The sequence below is a fragment of the Protomyctophum bolini genome (genome assembly GCF_963924005.1).
Source record: "Protomyctophum bolini genome assembly, chromosome: 8".
Classification (NCBI taxonomy): Eukaryota; Metazoa; Chordata; class Actinopteri; order Myctophiformes; family Myctophidae; genus Protomyctophum; species Protomyctophum bolini.
This window is the reverse complement of record NC_137869.1, coordinates 30,755,099-30,774,190: the sequence shown is the minus strand read 5'-3', so window position 1 is coordinate 30,774,190 and position 19,092 is coordinate 30,755,099. Positions and strand designations below refer to the sequence as shown.

Below are 19,092 nucleotides of genomic sequence, written 5' to 3'. Positions count from 1 at the left end.
GTGTGTGTGTGTGTGTGTGTGTGTGTGTGTGTGTGTGTGTGTGTGTGTGTGTGTGCGTGTGTGCGGGGTGGGGCGGGGCGGGGCGGGGGAGAGGGGGGGCCAATGGAGGTGAGACGATCTGTCACGAAATCCACCCATGGCCGGCGAAAGAAAAACAGACATAAAAAAAGAAACATGCATGACTCATGATGTACAAACAGGAATTGGCTCATTTTGTTACCCTTTAAACTGTGACAAAGTCACCGTTTCACACCTCTGAGTCACCTCTCTTCTTCTCTCCTGTCATACATTTATGCCACTACACATCACTTCATGCCACGAGACAAACTGAGTGATCAATAGAAACAGCATTTGCTTCCATTGTTTTTCTTCTCCTCAGCAGAATCACAGATTCTCATAAAGAACCGCCTGCACAATTAGAGTGGGCTGGCTGACCGTGTCTGGGTTGGACGGGTGATTAGATTTAGAGAGGAGGGAGAACATCGAGAGACTGAGAGGAGAGAGGGAGAGAGGGAAATAGGGTGATAGGGAGAGAGGGCGTGAGAGGACAGAGCAGCAGTGTGGGAGGAGAGAAATAGTGATAGGGAGAGAGGGCGTGAGAGGACAGAGCAGCAGTGGGAGGAGAGAAAAGGTGATCGGGAGAGAGGGCGTGAGAGGACAGAGCAGCAGTGTGGGAGGAGAAAAATAGTGATGGGGAGAGAGGGCGTGAGAGGACAGAGCAGCAGTGTGGGAGGAGAAAAATAGTGATGGGGAGAGAGGGCGTGAGAGGACAGAGCAGCAGTATGGGAGGAGAAAAATAGTGATGGGGAGAGAGGGCGTGAGAGGACAGAGCAGCAAGAAGATGGGTTGGTATTAATAGTGCATATAAATAATAAGAGTGAATGGAGGGAAATCTCATGAAATACACATCAAGTTACATCAGACAGAAAGATAAAGGATAAGAAGAGGGAGATGCTGCCAAACAAATGAGGGAGGAATCAATTTTCTGGCCTGAGCTGGGAGGGTGCTGACGGAGTGACATCTCGTGATGCTGGTGAGAAGGCCTCTACTACCTCAGGTCGAAGCTCTAATGCTGGGCATGGAAGTTCCAGCACGTCCGCCTGTCCTCCAGCTCTCTGGGTGTACAGCTGGGAGGTAGAGAGGGGTCTGGTCAGAGCATGCTCCCAGCCAATTATTACCGTACTGGCTGAACAGGCGTGCCTGACCTGCCATAAATTTACAGACAGCTCTGCTGCTCATTTACAATGCTAAACAGAACCGCTGAATTCAAAGTGAGTCATGTCTACCGGTCTGTGCTTATGTCTCTCTCACCTATTTCTCCTTCTCTCGCCAATAGACCTTTCTCAGGGCAGCCATATTGATAAACAGTATATAGGGCAATAGGTTACACATACAGGTGTTACCAATAATACTGATGAAGGCTCCATTCCATTCCAGGTCAGCTATTGTGCTTTCTGGCTCACTGGAAAGGCTCTGCCCAACAAAATGGAATGGAAGGTAAGGTATCCTTGCCCTACTGTGTACATGAAAATGTGACAGTTCATGTGACAAAGTAATTGCGGAAATTGCGGAAATTGCGGCAATTGCGGAAATTGCGGAATTGCGGAAATGGTAATTGCGGAAATTGCGAAAATGGAAATTGCGGAAATGGAAATTGCAGAAATTGCGGAAATGGACATTGCGGAAATTGCGGAAATTGCGGAAATGATAATTGCGAAAATTGCGAAAATTGCGGAAATGGTAATTGCGGAAACAACACATTGAGCAGGGCACTGCAGGGAGTTGAACCCCGTTCCGGTAAACCAGAAGTACGACACCAGTGCCTTAGCTTTTGTGTATTCAACTATTTGGGTAACATGTGAGTTTTATCCTCTAATTCATGGGCCTGGATTTTTTTTTTCAAAATTTCAAAAAACATGGGCTATAACCCATCGTTTTTTTCATTTTTTCATTTTTTTCAAATCCTCAAAAATGATGAAAAACGGCGTGCCATAGTATGCCGTACGATATGGGCTATAGCCCACGGTCCAAAATGATGAGAAAAGAGGCTAACTTTTTTTTTCAAAATTTCAAAAAACATGGGCTATAACCCATCGTTTTTTTCATATTTTCATTATTTTCAAATCCTCAAAAATGATGAAAAACGGCGTGCTATAGTATGCCGTACGATATGGGCTATAGCCCATGGTCCAAAATGATGAGAAACGAGGGTAACTCTAATTGTAGTAGTGGTTAAGATGTTGGCTTTCCACGTGGGAGACCAGGGTTCGATTCCCGGCTGTTACACTATCATACAAAAGAAGACCTCAAAATTACCAGGAGACTTTGCTTGAGATTGTCTGACTGATGGTGCAGTGGTCTAATCATCAGGGTTTCAGTACAGACATTCCATGTTCAAGGCCTGTTCCTCCTACAGCTCAATGCTGCAGTAATTTGAACTTTTCAAGGCTAGAATAAAAAATAGAAACTCAAAAGCACCCGGAGACATCTGCTGAATGCCCAAAGGTGCCGTGGCGTAATGGTGTGGAGCGCTTGGCCCGATGCCTCTGCTACAGTCAGTTGGCCGGTTCAAGTCCCATGTCATGACATCAAGGTGCTGGAGGACCATCGGGAGTTCCTCCTACAGCTCAATGCTGCAGTAATTTGAACTTTTCAAGGCTAGAATAAAAAATAAAAACTCAAAAGCACCCGGAGACATCTGCTGAATGCCCAAAGGTGCCGTGGCGTAATGGTGTGGAGCGCTTGGCCCGATGCCTCTGCTACAGTCAGTTGGCCGGTTCAAGTCCCATGTCATGACATCAAGGTGCTGGAGGACCATCGGGAGTTCCTCCTACAGCTCAATGCTGCAGTAATTTGAACTTTTCAAGGCTAGAATAAAAAATAAAAACTCAAAAGCACCCGGAGACATCTGCTGAATGCCCAAAGGTGCCGTGGTGTAATGGTGTGGAGCGCTTGGCCCGTTGCCTCTGCTACAGTCAGTTGGCCGGTTCAAGTCCCATGTCATGACATCAAGGTGCTGGAGGACCATCGGGAGTTCCTCCTACAGCTCAATGCTGCAGTAATTTGAACTTTTCAAGGCTAGAATAAAAAATAAAAACTCAAAAGCACCCGGAGACATCTGCTGAATGCCCAAAGGTGCCGTGGCGTAATGGTGTGGAGCGCTTGGCCCGTTGCCTCTGCTACAGTCAGTTGGCCGGTTCAAGTCCCATGTCATGACATCAAGGTGCTGGAGGACCATCGGGAGTTCCTCCTACAGCTCAATGCTGCAGTAATTTGAACTTTTCAAGGCTAGAATAAAAAATAAAAACTCAAAAGCACCCGGAGACATCTGCTGAATGCCCAAAGGTGCCGTGGCGTAATGGTGTGGAGCGCTTGGCCCGTTGCCTCTGCTACAGTCAGTTGGCCGGTTCAAGTCCCATGTCATGACATCAAGGTGCTGGAGGACCATCGGGAGTTCCTCCTACAGCTCAATGCTGCAGTAATTTGAACTTTTCAAGGCTAGAATAAAAAATAAAAACTCAAAAGCACCCGGAGACATCTGCTGAATGCCCAAAGGTGCCGTGGCGTAATGGTGTGGAGGGCTTGGCCCGTTGCCTCTGCTACAGTCAGTTGGCCGGTTCAAGTCCCATGTCATGTCCCATGTCCCATGTCATGACATATAAGTGTCTATTTGTTTGTCTCTAAATGTTTTGATGAATTGAACAATGCCCTTTGTTCAATTCATGCCATACTATAGCACGCCGTTTTTCATCATTTTTGAGGATTTGAAGAAAATTACTGCAGCATTGAGCTGTAGGAGGAACTCCCGATGGTCCTCCAGCAGCGCGCAGGGTCCGGCCCATTCCTCTCTGTTATGTCATATGACGAGCATTTAACTTTTAATATCACAATTATTGTAGCTAATCTTTAACTGAATCTGGAAGTATTCCTTTATTAAATGATTCTTCATAGTCTGGAATTGTAACTGATCAATTTTCTTTTGTGACTTTCGCCTTTATTTTATATGGAGGGACAGTCAGTGGTGTAAACTTTATTTAAATAGCACATTTCATACATAAAATGCAACTCTGTCACATTCTGTCTCTCCCTCAGTCTCCACACTGGCCTCCCATATCCCATTCCAGCACACCCAGTTCCATTTACACACCTGTCAACTACCTAATCAGCCCAGCAGTGAACACTTCTCCAATCAACCTGCTCACTATAAAACTGGACTCAGTACAAACACTCATTGTCAGTTCATAACCTGTGTCACAGATGTCCTGCCTGTTCATGTGTTGACTTTGATGTCATTCTGATTCATGCCTGATTCCTACCTGCATTCCCCTGTGTAAGATATCTCGTAATTCTTTATTAAATACTTTATTATTATACTCTAGTTTGTTGTGACTTTGCTCCTGGGTTCAACTCTGTCTGCATCCTTGACAACTAAAGTACTTCACATATTAAACTTTATTTATATAGCACATGTCATACATAAAATGCAACTCAAAGTACTTCACATGAAAATAAAATAAAAAATAACAAGCAGCGGAATGCCAGAAACAAAAAGTAGGTCAATCTACAATTAGCAAATAAAAATAGCAATACAAAACTAAAACATTAAAAATGGTAAGGAAATTTGTATTGGATAATACATTTTAAATTGATATTATTAGATATTCAACTTTATTGACATTTATAATTAAATTGGTGTCTTTACACTGTATAATCCATTGTTGTTTGTTTCTGTTGCTTAACTCTGTTGCTTTAACTACATATAAGTGTCTATTTGTTTGTCTCTAAATGTTTTGATGAATTGAACAATGCCCTTTGTTCAATTCATGCCATACTATAGCACGCCGTTTTTCATCATTTCAAAAAACATGGGTTATAGCCCATTGTTTTTTGAATTTTTGAAAAAAATGTTATCCTCATTTTTCATCATTTTTGAACATGGGCTATAGCCCCTACCGTACGGCATACTATAGCACGCCGTTTTTCATCATTTTTGAGGATTTGAAGAAAATTCAAAATTTCAAAAAACATGGGTTATAGCCCATCGTTTTTTGAATTTTTGAAAAAAATGTTATCCTCATTTTTCATCATTTTTGAACATGGGCTATAGCCCCTACCGTACGGCATACTATAGCACGCCGTTTTTCATCATTTTTGAGGATTTGAAGAAAATTCAAAATTTCAAAAAACATGGGTTATAGCCCATCGTTTTTTGAATTTTTGAAAAAAATGTTATCCTCATTTTTCATAATTTTTGAACATGGGCTATAGCTCCTACCGTACGGCATACTATAGCACGCCGTTTTTCATCATTTTTGAGGATTTGAAGAAAATTCAAAATTTCAAAAAACATGGGTTATAGCCCATCGTTTTTTGAATTTTTGAAAAAAATGTTATCCTCATTTTTCATCATTTTTCATCATTTTTAGCCCCTACCGTACGGCATACTATAGCACGCCGTTTTTCATCATTTTTGAGGATTTGAAGAAAATTCAAAATTTCAAAAAACATGGGTTATAGCCCATTGTTTTTTGAATTTTTGAAAAAAATGTTATCCTCATTTTTCATCATTTTTGAACATGGGCTATAGCCCCTACCGTACGGCATACTATAGCACGCCGTTTTTCATCATTTTTGAGGATTTGAAGAAAATTCAAAATTTCAAAAAACATGGGTTATAGCCCATTGTTTTTTGAATTTTTGAAAAAAATGTTATCCTCATTTTTCATCATTTTTGAACATGGGCTATAGCCCCTACCGTACGGCATACTATAGCACGCCGTTTTTCATCATTTTTGAGGATTTGAAGAAAATTCAAAATTTCAAAAAACATGGGTTATAGCCCATCGTTTTTTGAATTTTTGAAAAAAATGTTATCCTCATTTTTCATCATTTTTGAACATGGGCTATAGCCCCTACCGTACGGCATACTATAGCACGCCGTTTTTCATCATTTTTGAGGATTTGAAGAAAATTCAAAATTTCAAAAAACATGGGTTATAGCCCATCGTTTTTTGAATTTTTGAAAAAAATGTTATCCTCATTTTTCATCATTTTTGAACATGGGCTATAGCCCCTACCGTACGGCATACTATAGCACGCCGTTTTTCATCATTTTTGAGGATTTGAAGAAAATTCAAAATTTCAAAAAACATGGGTTATAGCCCATCGTTTTTTGAATTTTTGAAAAAAATGTTATCCTCATTTTTCATCATTTTTGAACATGGGCTATCGCCCCTACCGTACGGCATACTATAGCACGCCGTTTTTCATCATTTTTGAGGATTTGAAGAAAATTCAAAATTTCAAAAAACATGGGTTATAGCCCATTGTTTTTTGAATTTTTGAAAAAAATGTTATCCTCATTTTTCATCATTTTTGAACATGGGCTATAGCCCCTACCGTACGGCATACTATAGCACGCCGTTTTTCATCATTCTTGAGGATTTGAAGAAAATTCAAAATTTCAAAAAACATGGGTTATAGCCCATCGTTTTTTGAATTTTTGAAAAAAATGTTATCCTCATTTTTCATCATTTTTGAACATGGGCTATAGCCCCTACCGTACGGCATACTATAGCACGCCGTTTTTCATAATTTTTGAGGATTTGAAGAAAATTCAAAATTTCAAAAAACATGGGTTATAGCCCATTGTTTTTTGAATTTTTGAAAAAAATGTTATCCTCATTTTTCATCATTTTTGAACATGGGCTATAGCCCCTACCGTACGGCATACTATAGCACGCCGTTTTTCATCATTTTTGAGGATTTGAAGAAAATTCAAAATTTAAAAAAACATGGGTTATAGCCCATCGTTTTTTGAATTTTTGAAAAAAATGTTATCCTCATTTTTCATCATTTTTGAACATGGGCTATAGCCCCTACCGTACGGCATACTATAGCACGCCGTTTTTCATCATTTTTGAGGATTTGAAGAAAATTCAAAATTTCAAAAAACATGGGTTATAGCCCATCGTTTTTTGAATTTTTGAAAAAAATGTTATCCTCATTTTTCATCATTTTTGAACATGGGCTATAGCTCCTACCGTACGGCATACTATAGCACACAGTTTTTCATCATTTTTGAGGATTTGAAGAAAATTCAAAATTTCAAAAAACATGGGTTATAGCCCATCGTTTTTTGATTTTTTGAAAAAAATGTTATCCTCATTTTTCATCATTTTTGAACATGGGCTATAGCCCCTACCGTACGGCATACTATAGCACGCCGTTTTTCATCATTTTTGAGGATTTGAAGAAAATTCAAAATTTCAAAAAACATGGGTTATAGCCCATCGTTTTTTGAATTTTTGAAAAAAATGTTATCCTCATTTTTCATCATTTTTGAACATGGGCTATAGCCCCTACCGTACGGCATACTATAGCACGCCGTTTTTCATAATTTTTGAGGATTTGAAGAAAATTCAAAATTTCAAAAAACATGGGTTATAGCCCATCGTTTTTTGAATTTTTGAAAAAAATGTTATCCTCATTTTTCATCATTTTTGAACATGGGCTATAGCCCCTACCGTACGGCATACTATAGCACGCCGTTTTTCATCATTTTTGAGGATTTGAAGAAAATTCAAAATTTCAAAAAACATGGGTTATAGCCCATTGTTTTTTGAATTTTTGAAAAAAATGTTATCCTCATTTTTCATCATTTTTGAACATGGGCTATAGCCCCTACCGTACGGCATACTATAGCACGCCGTTTTTCATCATTTTTGAGGATTTGAAGAAATTTCAAAATTTCAAAAAACATGGGTTATAGCCCATTGTTTTTTGAATTTTTGAAAAAAATGTTATCCTCATTTTTCATCATTTTTGAACATGGGCTATAGCCCCTACCGTACGGCATACTATAGCACGCCGTTTTTCATCATTTTTGAGGATTTGAAGAAAATTCAAAATTTCAAAAAACATGGGTTATAGCCCATCGTTTTTTGAATTTTTGAAAAAAATGTTATCCTCATTTTTCATCATTTTTGAACATGGGCTATAGCCCCTACCGTACGGCATACTATAGCACGCCGTTTTTCATCATTTTTGAGGATTTGAAGAAATTTCAAAAAACATGGGTTATAGCCCATCGTTTTTTGAATTTTTGAAAAAAATGTTATCCTCATTTTTCATCATTTTTGAACATGGGCTATAGCTCCTACCGTACGGCATACTATAGCACGCCGTTTTTCATCATTTTTGAGGATTTGAAGAAAATTCAAAATTTCAAAAAACATGGGTTATAGCCATAGACTGTAAAAAATATGGACAAAGCGTTCCGCGGGTCTAACATGAACTTAAAATGAAGCCTGTCAGTCCTTGCAATGGAAGTCGCCATCTTTCTAGATCCGTTTTGGCCCAGCTGCCCATTGGCTGGCCCAGACAACGAGGCGGGACTTCCCCCCTTCTTCTTCGTTGGTTTTTATTTTGACTCGAGTGGGAGGGGGATCCCGTTCATAGACTGTAACGGTAGCCACGCCCCTCAGAACATGCGCGACTTTATGGTCATTTTTTTAATAAATGGGACCATAATTTTCCAAAAAGAATATTATGACATTAGAAATGAGACTTTAAACTAGTGACTGGAAGAAAAAAGTATTCATGACCATGTTTATTAAGGTAATACAGTCTAGGTGAAGTTGGGCCAAAATACATGGACTTCTATGGGGCTATGGGTTTTTCTGAGCCCAGTGAGAGCGCCACAACAGGCCATTATATGAACTTTCATTTCCTTAGTGGCTTCACAAAATATCCGTCTGACTGCCCCCCTGGTTATAGCCCATCGTTTTTTGATTTTTTGAAAAAAATGTTATCCTCATTTTTCATCATTTTTGAACATGGGCTATAGCCCCTACCGTACGGCATACTATAGCACGCCGTTTTTCATCATTTTTGAGGATTTGAAGAAAATTCAAAATTTCAAAAAACATGGGTTTTAGCCCATCGTTTTTTGAATTTTTGAAAAAAATGTTATCCTCATTTTTCATCATTTTTGAACATGGGCTATAGCCCCTACCGTACGGCATACTATAGCACGCCGTTTTTCATCATTTTTGAGGATTTGAAGAAATTTCAAAATTTCAAAAAACATGGGTTATAGCCCATCGTTTTTTGAATTTTTGAAAAAAATGTTATCCTCATTTTTCATCATTTTTGAACATGGGCTATAGCCCCTACCGTACGGCATACTATAGCACGCCGTTTTTCATCATTTTTGAGGATTTGAAGAAAATTCAAAATTTCAAAAAACATGGGTTATAGCCCATTGTTTTTTGAATTTTTGAAAAAAATGTTATCCTCATTTTTCATCATTTTTGAACATGGGCTATAGCCCCTACCGTACGGCATACTATAGCACGCCGTTTTTCATCATTTTTGAGGATTTGAAGAAAATTCAAAATTTCAAAAAACATGGGTTATAGCCCATCGTTTTTTTAATTTTTGAAAAAAATGTTATCCTCATTTTTCATCATTTTTGAACATGGGCTATAGCCCCTACCGTACGGCATACTATAGCACGCCGTTTTTCATCATTTTTGAGGATTTGAAGAAAATTCAAAATTTCAAAAAACATGGGTTATAGCCCATCGTTTTTTGAATTTTTGAAAAAAATGTTATCCTCATTTTTCATCATTTTTGAACATGGGCTATAGCTCCTACCGTACGGCATACTATAGCACGCCGTTTTTCATCATTTTTGAGGATTTGAAGAAAATTCAAAATTTCAAAAAACATGGGTTATAGCCCATCGTTTTTTGATTTTTTGAAAAAAATGTTATCCTCATTTTTCATCATTTTTGAACATGGGCTATAGCCCCTACCGTACGGCATACTATAGCACGCCGTTTTTCATCATTTTTGAGGATTTGAAGAAAATTCAAAATTTCAAAAAACATGGGTTTTAGCCCATCGTTTTTTGAATTTTTGAAAAAAATGTTATCCTCATTTTTCATCATTTTTGAACATGGGCTATAGCCCCTACCGTACGGCATACTATAGCACGCCGTTTTTCATCATTTTTGAGGATTTGAAGAAAATTCAAAATTTCAAAAAACATGGGTTATAGCCCATCGTTTTTTGAATTTTTGAAAAAAATGTTATCCTCATTTTTCATCATTTTTGAACATGGGCTATAGCCCCTACCGTACGGCATACTATAGCACGCCGTTTTTCATCATTTTTGAGGATTTGAAGAAAATTCAAAATTTCAAAAAACATGGGTTATAGCCCATCGTTTTTTGAATTTTTGAAAAAAATGTTATCCTCATTTTTCATCATTTTTGAACATGGGCTATAGCCCCTACCGTACGGCATACTATAGCACGCCGTTTTTCATCATTTTTGAGGATTTGAAGAAAATTCAAAATTTCAAAAAACATGGGTTATAGCCCATCGTTTTTTGAATTTTTGAAAAAAATGTTATCCTCATTTTTCATCATTTTTGAACATGGGCTATAGCCCCTACCGTACGGCATACTATAGCACGCCGTTTTTCATCATTTTTGAGGATTTGAAGAAAATTCAAAATTTCAAAAAACATGGGTTATAGCCCATCGTTTTTTGAATTTTTGAAAAAAATGTTATCCTCATTTTTCATCATTTTTGAACATGGGCTATAGCTCCTACCGTACGGCATACTATAGCACGCCGTTTTTCATCATTTTTGAGGATTTGAAGAAAATTCAAAATTTCAAAAAACATGGGTTATAGCCCATCGTTTTTTGATTTTTTGAAAAAAATGTTATCCTCATTTTTCATCATTTTTGAACATGGGCTATAGCCCCTACCGTACGGCATACTATAGCACGCCGTTTTTCATCATTTTTGAGGATTTGAAGAAAATTCAAAATTTCAAAAAACATGGGTTATAGCCCATCGTTTTTTGAATTTTTGAAAAAAATGTTATCCTCATTTTTCATCATTTTTGAACATGGGCTATAGCCCCTACCGTACGGCATACTATAGCACGCCGTTTTTCATCATTTTTGAGGATTTGAAGAAAATTCAAAATTTCAAAAAACATGGGTTATAGCCCATCGTTTTTTGAATTTTTGAAAAAAATGTTATCCTCATTTTTCATCATTTTTGAACATGGGCTATAGCCCCTACCGTACGGCATACTATAGCACGCCGTTTTTCATCATTTTTGAGGATTTGAAGAAAATTCAAAATTTCAAAAAACATGGGTTATAGCCCATCGTTTTTTGAATTTTTGAAAAAAATGTTATCCTCATTTTTCATCATTTTTGAACATGGGCTATAGCCCCTACCGTACGGCATACTATAGCACGCCGTTTTTCATCATTTTTGAGGATTTGAAGAAAATTCAAAATTTCAAAAAACATGGGTTATAGCCCATCGTTTTTTGAATTTTTGAAAAAAATGTTATCCTCATTTTTCATCATTTTTGAACATGGGCTATAGCCCCTACCGTACGGCATACTATAGCACGCCGTTTTTCATCATTTTTGAGGATTTGAAGAAAATTCAAAATTTCAAAAAACATGGGTTATAGCCCATCGTTTTTTGAATTTTTGAAAAAAATGTTATCCTCATTTTTCATCATTTTTGAACATGGGCTATAGCCCCTACCGTACGGCATACTATAGCACGCCGTTTTTCATCATTTTTGAGGATTTGAAGAAAATTCAAAATTTCAAAAAACATGGGTTATAGCCCATCATTTTTTGAATTTTTGAAAAAAATGTTAACCTCATTTTTCATCATTTTTGAACATGGGCTATAGCTCCTACCGTACGGCATACTATAGCACGCCGTTTTTCATCATTTTTGAGGATTTGAAGAAAATTCAAAATTTCAAAAAACATGGGTTATAGCCCATCGTTTTTTGATTTTTTGAAAAAAATGTTATCCTCATTTTTCATCATTTTTGAACATGGGCTATAGCCCCTACCGTACGGCATACTATAGCACGCCGTTTTTCATCATTTTTGAGGATTTGAAGAAAATTCAAAATTTCAAAAAACATGGGTTATAGCCCATCGTTTTTTGAATTTTTGAAAAAAATGTTATCCTCATTTTTCATCATTTTTGAACATGGGCTAAAGCCCCTACCGTACGGCATACTATAGCACGCCGTTTTTCATCATTTTTGAGGATTTGAAGAAAATTCAAAATTTCAAAAAACATGGGTTATAGCCCATCGTTTTTTGAATTTTTGAAAAACATGTTATCCTCATTTTTCATCATTTTTGAACATGGGCTATAGCCCCTACCGTACGGCATACTATAGCACGCCGTTTTTCATCATTTTTGAGGATTTGAAGAAAATTCAAAATTTCAAAAAACATGGGTTATAGCCCATTGTTTTTTGAATTTTTGAAAAAAATGTTATCCTCATTTTTCATCATTTTTGAACATGGGCTATAGCCCCTACCGTACGGCATACTATAGCACGCCGTTTTTCATCATTTTTGAGGATTTGAAGAAAATTCAAAATTTCAAAAAACATGGGTTATAGCCCATCGTTTTTTGAATTTTTGAAAAAAATGTTATCCTCATTTTTCATCATTTTTGAACATGGGCTATAGCCCCTACCGTACGGCATACTATAGCACGCCGTTTTTCATCATTTTTGAGGATTTGAAGAAAATTCAAAATTTCAAAAAACATGGGTTATAGCCCATCGTTTTTTGAATTTTTGAAAAAAATGTTATCCTCATTTTTCATCATTTTTGAACATGGGCTATAGCCCCTACCGTACGGCATACTATAGCACGCCGTTTTTTATCATTTTTGAGGATTTGAAGAAAATTCAAAATTTCAAAAAACATGGGTTATAGCCCATCGTTTTTTGAATTTTTGAAAAAAATGTTATCCTCATTTTTCATCATTTTTGAACATGGGCTATAGCCCCTACCGTACGGCATACTATAGCACGCCGTTTTTCATCATTTTTGAGGATTTGAAGAAAATTCAAAATTTCAAAAAACATGGGTTATAGCCCATCGTTTTTTGAATTTTTGAAAAAAATGTTATCCTCATTTTTCATCATTTTTGAACATGGGCTATAGCCCCTACCATACGGCATACTATAGCACGCCGTTTTTCATCATTTTTGAGGATTTGAAGAAAATTCAAAATTTCAAAAAACATGGGTTATAGCCCATCGTTTTTTGAATTTTTGAAAAAAATGTTATCCTCATTTTTCATCATTTTTGAACATGGGCTATAGCCCCTACCGTACGGCATACTATAGCACGCCGTTTTTCATCATTTTTGAGGATTTGAAGAAAATTCAAAATTTCAAAAAACATGGGTTATAGCCCATCGTTTTTTGAATTTTTGAAAAAAATGTTATCCTCATTTTTCATCATTTTTGAACATGGGCTATAGCCCCTACCGTACGGCATACTATAGCACGCCGTTTTTTATCATTTTTGAGGATTTGAAGAAAATTCAAAATTTCAAAAAACATGGGTTATAGCCCATCGTTTTTTGAATTTTTGAAAAAAATGTTATCCTCATTTTTCATCATTTTTGAACATGGGCTATAGCCCCTACCGTACGGCATACTATAGCACGCCGTTTTTCATCATTTTTGAGGATTTGAAGAAAATTCAAAATTTCAAAAAACATGGGTTATAGCCCATCGTTTTTTGAATTTTTGAAAAAAATGTTATCCTCATTTTTCATCATTTTTGAACATGGGCTATAGCCCCTACCGTACGGCATACTATAGCACGCCGTTTTTCATCATTTTTGAGGATTTGAAGAAAATTCAAAATTTCAAAAAACATGGGTTATAGCCCATCGTTTTTTGAATTTTTGAAAAAAATGTTATCCTCATTTTTCATCATTTTTGAACATGGGCTATAGCCCCTACCGTACGGCATACTATAGCACGCCGTTTTTTATCATTTTTGAGGATTTGAAGAAAATTCAAAATTTCAAAAAACATGGGTTATAGCCCATCGTTTTTTGAATTTTTGAAAAAAATGTTATCCTCATTTTTCATCATTTTTGAACATGGGCTATAGCCCCTACCGTACGGCATACTATAGCACGCCGTTTTTCATCATTTTTGAGGATTTGAAGAAAATTCAAAATTTCAAAAAACATGGGTTATAGCCCATCGTTTTTTGAATTTTTGAAAAAAATGTTATCCTCATTTTTCATCATTTTTGAACATGGGCTATAGCCCCTACCGTACGGCATACTATAGCACGCCGTTTTTCATCATTTTTGAGGATTTGAAGAAAATTCAAAATTTCAAAAAACATGGGTTATAGCCCATTGTTTTTTGAATTTTTGAAAAAAAATGTTATCCTCATTTTTCATCATTTTTTAACATGGGCTATAGCCCCTACCGTACGGCATACTATAGCACGCCGTTTTTCATCATTTTTGAGGATTTGAAGAAAATTCAAAATTTCAAAAAACATGGGTTATAGCCCATCGTTTTTTGAATTTTTGAAAAAAATGTTATCCTCATTTTTCATCATTTTTGAACATGGGCTATAGCCCCTACCGTACGGCATACTATAGCACGCCGTTTTTCATCATTTTTGAGGATTTGAAGAAAATTCAAAATTTCAAAAAACATGGGTTATAGCCCATCGTTTTTTGAATTTTTGAAAAAAATGTTATCCTCATTTTTCATCATTTTTGAACATGGGCTATAGCCCCTACCGTACGGCATACTATAGCACGCCGTTTTTCATCATTTTTGAGGATTTGAAGAAAATTCAAAATTTCAAAAAACATGGGTTATAGCCCATCGTTTTTTGAATTTTTGAAAAAAATGTTATCCTCATTTTTCATCATTTTTGAACATGGGCTATAGCCCCTACCGTACGGCATACTATAGCACGCCGTTTTTTATCATTTTTGAGGATTTGAAGAAAATTCAAAATTTCAAAAAACATGGGTTATAGCCCATCGTTTTTTGAATTTTTGAAAAAAATGTTATCCTCATTTTTCATCATTTTTGAACATGGGCTATAGCCCCTACCGTACGGCATACTATAGCACGCCGTTTTTCATCATTTTTGAGGATTTGAAGAAAATTCAAAATTTCAAAAAACATGGGTTATAGCCCATCGTTTTTTGAATTTTTGAAAAAAATGTTATCCTCATTTTTCATCATTTTTGAACATGGGCTATAGCCCCTACCGTACGGCATACTATAGCACGCCGTTTTTCATCATTTTTGAGGATTTGAAGAAAATTCAAAATTTCAAAAAACATGGGTTATAGCCCATCGTTTTTTGAATTTTTGAAAAAAATGTTATCCTCATTTTTCATCATTTTTGAACATGGGCTATAGCCCCTACCGTACGGCATACTATAGCACGCCGTTTTTCATCATTTTTGAGGATTTGAAGAAAATTCAAAATTTCAAAAAACATGGGTTATAGCCCATCGTTTTTTGAATTTTTGAAAAATAAATTATCCTCATTTTTCATCATTTTTGAACATGGGCTATAGCCCCTACCATACGGCATACTATAGCACGCCGTTTTTCATCATTTTTGAGGATTTGAAGAAAATTCAAAATTTCAAAAAACATGGGTTATAGCCCATCGTTTTTTGAATTTTTGAAAAAAATGTTATCCTCATTTTTCATCATTTTTGAACATGGGCTATAGCCCCTACCATACGGCATACTATAGCACGCCGTTTTTCATCATTTTTGAGGATTTGAAGAAAATTCAAAATTTCAAAAAACATGGGTTATAGCCCATCGTTTTTTGAATTTTTGAAAAAAATGTTATCCTCATTTTTCATCATTTTTGAACATGGGCTATAGCCCCTACCGTACGGCATACTATAGCACGCCGTTTTTCATCATTTTTGAGGATTTGAAGAAAATTCAAAATTTCAAAAAACATGGGTTATAGCCCATCGTTTTTTGAATTTTTGAAAAAAATGTTATCCTCATTTTTCATCATTTTTGAACATGGGCTATAGCCCCTACCGTACGGCATACTATAGCACGCCGTTTTTTATCATTTTTGAGGATTTGAAGAAAATTAAAAATTTCAAAAAACATGGGTTATAGCCCATCGTTTTTTGAATTTTTGAAAAAAATGTTATCCTCATTTTTCATCATTTTTGAACATGGGCTATAGCCCCTACCGTACGGCATACTATAGCACGCCGTTTTTCATCATTTTTGAGGATTTGAAGAAAATTCAAAATTTCAAAAAACATGGGTTATAGCCCATTGTTTTTTGAATTTTTGAAAAAAAAAGTTATCCTCATTTTTCATCATTTTTTAACATGGGCTATAGCCCCTACCGTACGGCATACTATAGCACGCCGTTTTTCATCATTTTTGAGGATTTGAAGAAAATTCAAAATTGCAAAAAACATGGGTTATAGCCCATCGTTTTTTGAATTTTTGAAAAAAATGTTATCCTCATTTTTCATCATTTTTGAACATGGGCTATAGCCCCTACCATACGGCATACTATAGCACGCCGTTTTTCATCATTTTTGAGGATTTGAAGAAAATTCAAAATTTCAAAAAACATGGGTTATAGCCCATCGTTTTTTGAATTTTTGAAAAAAATGTTATCCTCATTTTTCATCATTTTTGAACATGGGCTATAGCCCCTACCGTACGGCATACTATAGCACGCCGTTTTTCATCATTTTTGAGGATTTGAAGAAAATTCAAAATTTCAAAAAACATGGGTTATAGCCCATCGTTTTTTGAATTTTTGAAAAAAAGGTTATCCTCATTTTTCATCATTTTTGAACATGGGCTATAGCCCCTACCGTACGGCATACTATAGCACGCCGTTTTTCATCATTTTTGAGGATTTGAAGAAAATTCAAAATTTCAAAAAACATGGGTTATAGCCCATCGTTTTTTGAATTTTTGAAAAAAATGTTATCCTCATTTTTCATCATTTTTGAACATGGGCTATAGCCCCTACCGTACGGCATACTATAGCACGCCGTTTTTCATCATTTTTGAGGATTTGAAGAAAATTCAAAATTTCAAAAAACATGGGTTATAGCCCATCGTTTTTTGAATTTTTGAAAAAAATGTTATCCTCATTTTTCATCATTTTTGAACATGGGCTATAGCCCCTACCGTACGGCATACTATAGCACGCCGTTTTTCATCATTTTTGAGGATTTGAAGAAAATTCAAAATTTCAAAAAACATGGGTTATAGCCCATTGTTTTTTGAATTTTTGAAAAAAAATGTTATCCTCATTTTTCATCATTTTTTAACATGGGCTATAGCCCCTACCGTACGGCATACTATAGCACGCCGTTTTTCATCATTTTTGAGGATTTGAAGAAAATTCAAAATTGCAAAAAACATGGGTTATAGCCCATCGTTTTTTGAATTTTTGAAAAAAATGTTATCCTCATTTTTCATCATTTTTGAACATGGGCTATAGCCCCTACCATACGGCATACTATAGCACGCCGTTTTTCATCATTTTTGAGGATTTGAAGAAAATTCAAAATTTCAAAAAACATGGGTTATAGCCATAGAGTTATTATACAATAGAGAAGACACCCAGAGGAAATCCTGAAGCGCAATGGACATAGTGGCCGAAGAAGGTATTGCAGTTTGGTAAGGTTTGGTCCTCAAACACATGAACGCGCACTAGGCTCCGTCCACTCTGCCGGTCGCTCGCGCGTTCATGTGTTTGAGGACAATCCATCCAGAATGCACACTGCTCCTAAACCGGAAGGAAGAGTGGATTCGCCTCATGCGCTTCTGAGCAACTCAATGCAAGTGGACGGGAGGAGAACTTGGGTGTCTTCTCTATTGTATATATACTCTAAGGTTATAGCCCATCGTTTTTTGAATTTTTGAAAAAAATGTTATCCTCATTTTTCATCATTTTTGAACATGGGCTATAGCCCCTACCGTACGGCATACTATAGCACGCCGTTTTTCATCATTTTTGAGGATTTGAAGAAAATTCAAAATTTCAAAAAACATGGGTTATAGCCCATTGTTTTTTGAATTTTTGAAAAAAATGTTATCCTCATTTTTCATCATTTTTGAACATGGGCTATAGCCCCTACCGTACGGCATACTATAGCACGCCGTTTTTCATCATTTTTGAGGATTTGAAGAAAATTCAAAATTTCAAAAAACATGGGTTATAGCCCATCGTTTTTTGAATTTTTGAAAAAAATGTTATCCTCATTTTTCATCATTTTTGAACATGGGCTATAGCCCCTACCGTACGGCATACTATAGCACGCCGTTTTTCATCATTTTTGAGGATTTGAAGAAAATTCAAAATTTCAAAAAACATGGGTTATAGCCCATCGTTTTTTGAATTTTTGAAAAAAATGTTATCCTCATTTTTCATCATTTTTGAACATGGGCTATAGCCCCTACCGTACGGCATACTATAGCACGCCGTTTTTTTATCATTTTTGAGGATTTGAAGAAAATTCAAAATTTCAAAAAACATGGGTTATAGCCCATCGTTTTTTGAATTTTTGAAAAAAATGTTATCCTCATTTTTCATCATTTTTGAACATGGGCTATAGCCCCTACCGTACGGCATACTATAGCACGCCGTTTTTCATCATTTTTGAGGATTTGAAGAAAATTCAAAATTTCAAAAAACATGGGTTATAGCCCATCGTTTTTTGAATTTTTGAAAAAAATGTTATCCTCATTTTTCATCATTTTTGAACATGGGCTATAGCCCCTACCGTACGGCATACTATAGCACGCCGTTTTTCATCATTTTTGAGGATTTGAAGAAAATTCAAAATTTCAAAAAACATGGGTTATAGCCCATTGTTTTTTGAATTTTTGAAAAAAAATGTTATCCTCATTTTTCCTCATTTTTTAACATGGGCTATAGCCCCTACCGTACGGCATACTATAGCACGCCGTTTTTCATCATTTTTGAGGATTTGAAGAAAATTCAAAATTGCAAAAAACATGGGTTATAGCCCATCGTTTTTTGAATTTTTGAAAAAAATGTTATCCTCATTTTTCATCATTTTTGAACATGGGCTATAGCCCCTACCATACGGCATACTATAGCACGCCGTTTTTCATCATTTTTGAGGATTTGAAGAAAATTCAAAATTTCAAAAAACATGGGTTATAGCCCATCGTTTTTTGAA

At 36.1% G+C, this 19,092-nt stretch overlaps 1 protein-coding gene across 1 annotated transcript in view; it reads right to left on the bottom strand.

Annotated features, from left to right (window-relative positions):
- Positions 1 to 8,296: 8,296 nt before the first annotated feature.
- The window catches only part of timm44 (translocase of inner mitochondrial membrane 44 homolog (yeast)), an 80,221-nt gene continuing 69,425 nt past the window's right edge, over positions 8,297 to 19,092 (bottom strand). The window contains exon 14 of the transcript XR_013964532.1: positions 8,297 to 8,309. The gene's annotated coding sequence lies outside the window, so the exon portion shown is untranslated. The remainder of the gene's footprint in view (positions 8,310 to 19,092) is intronic.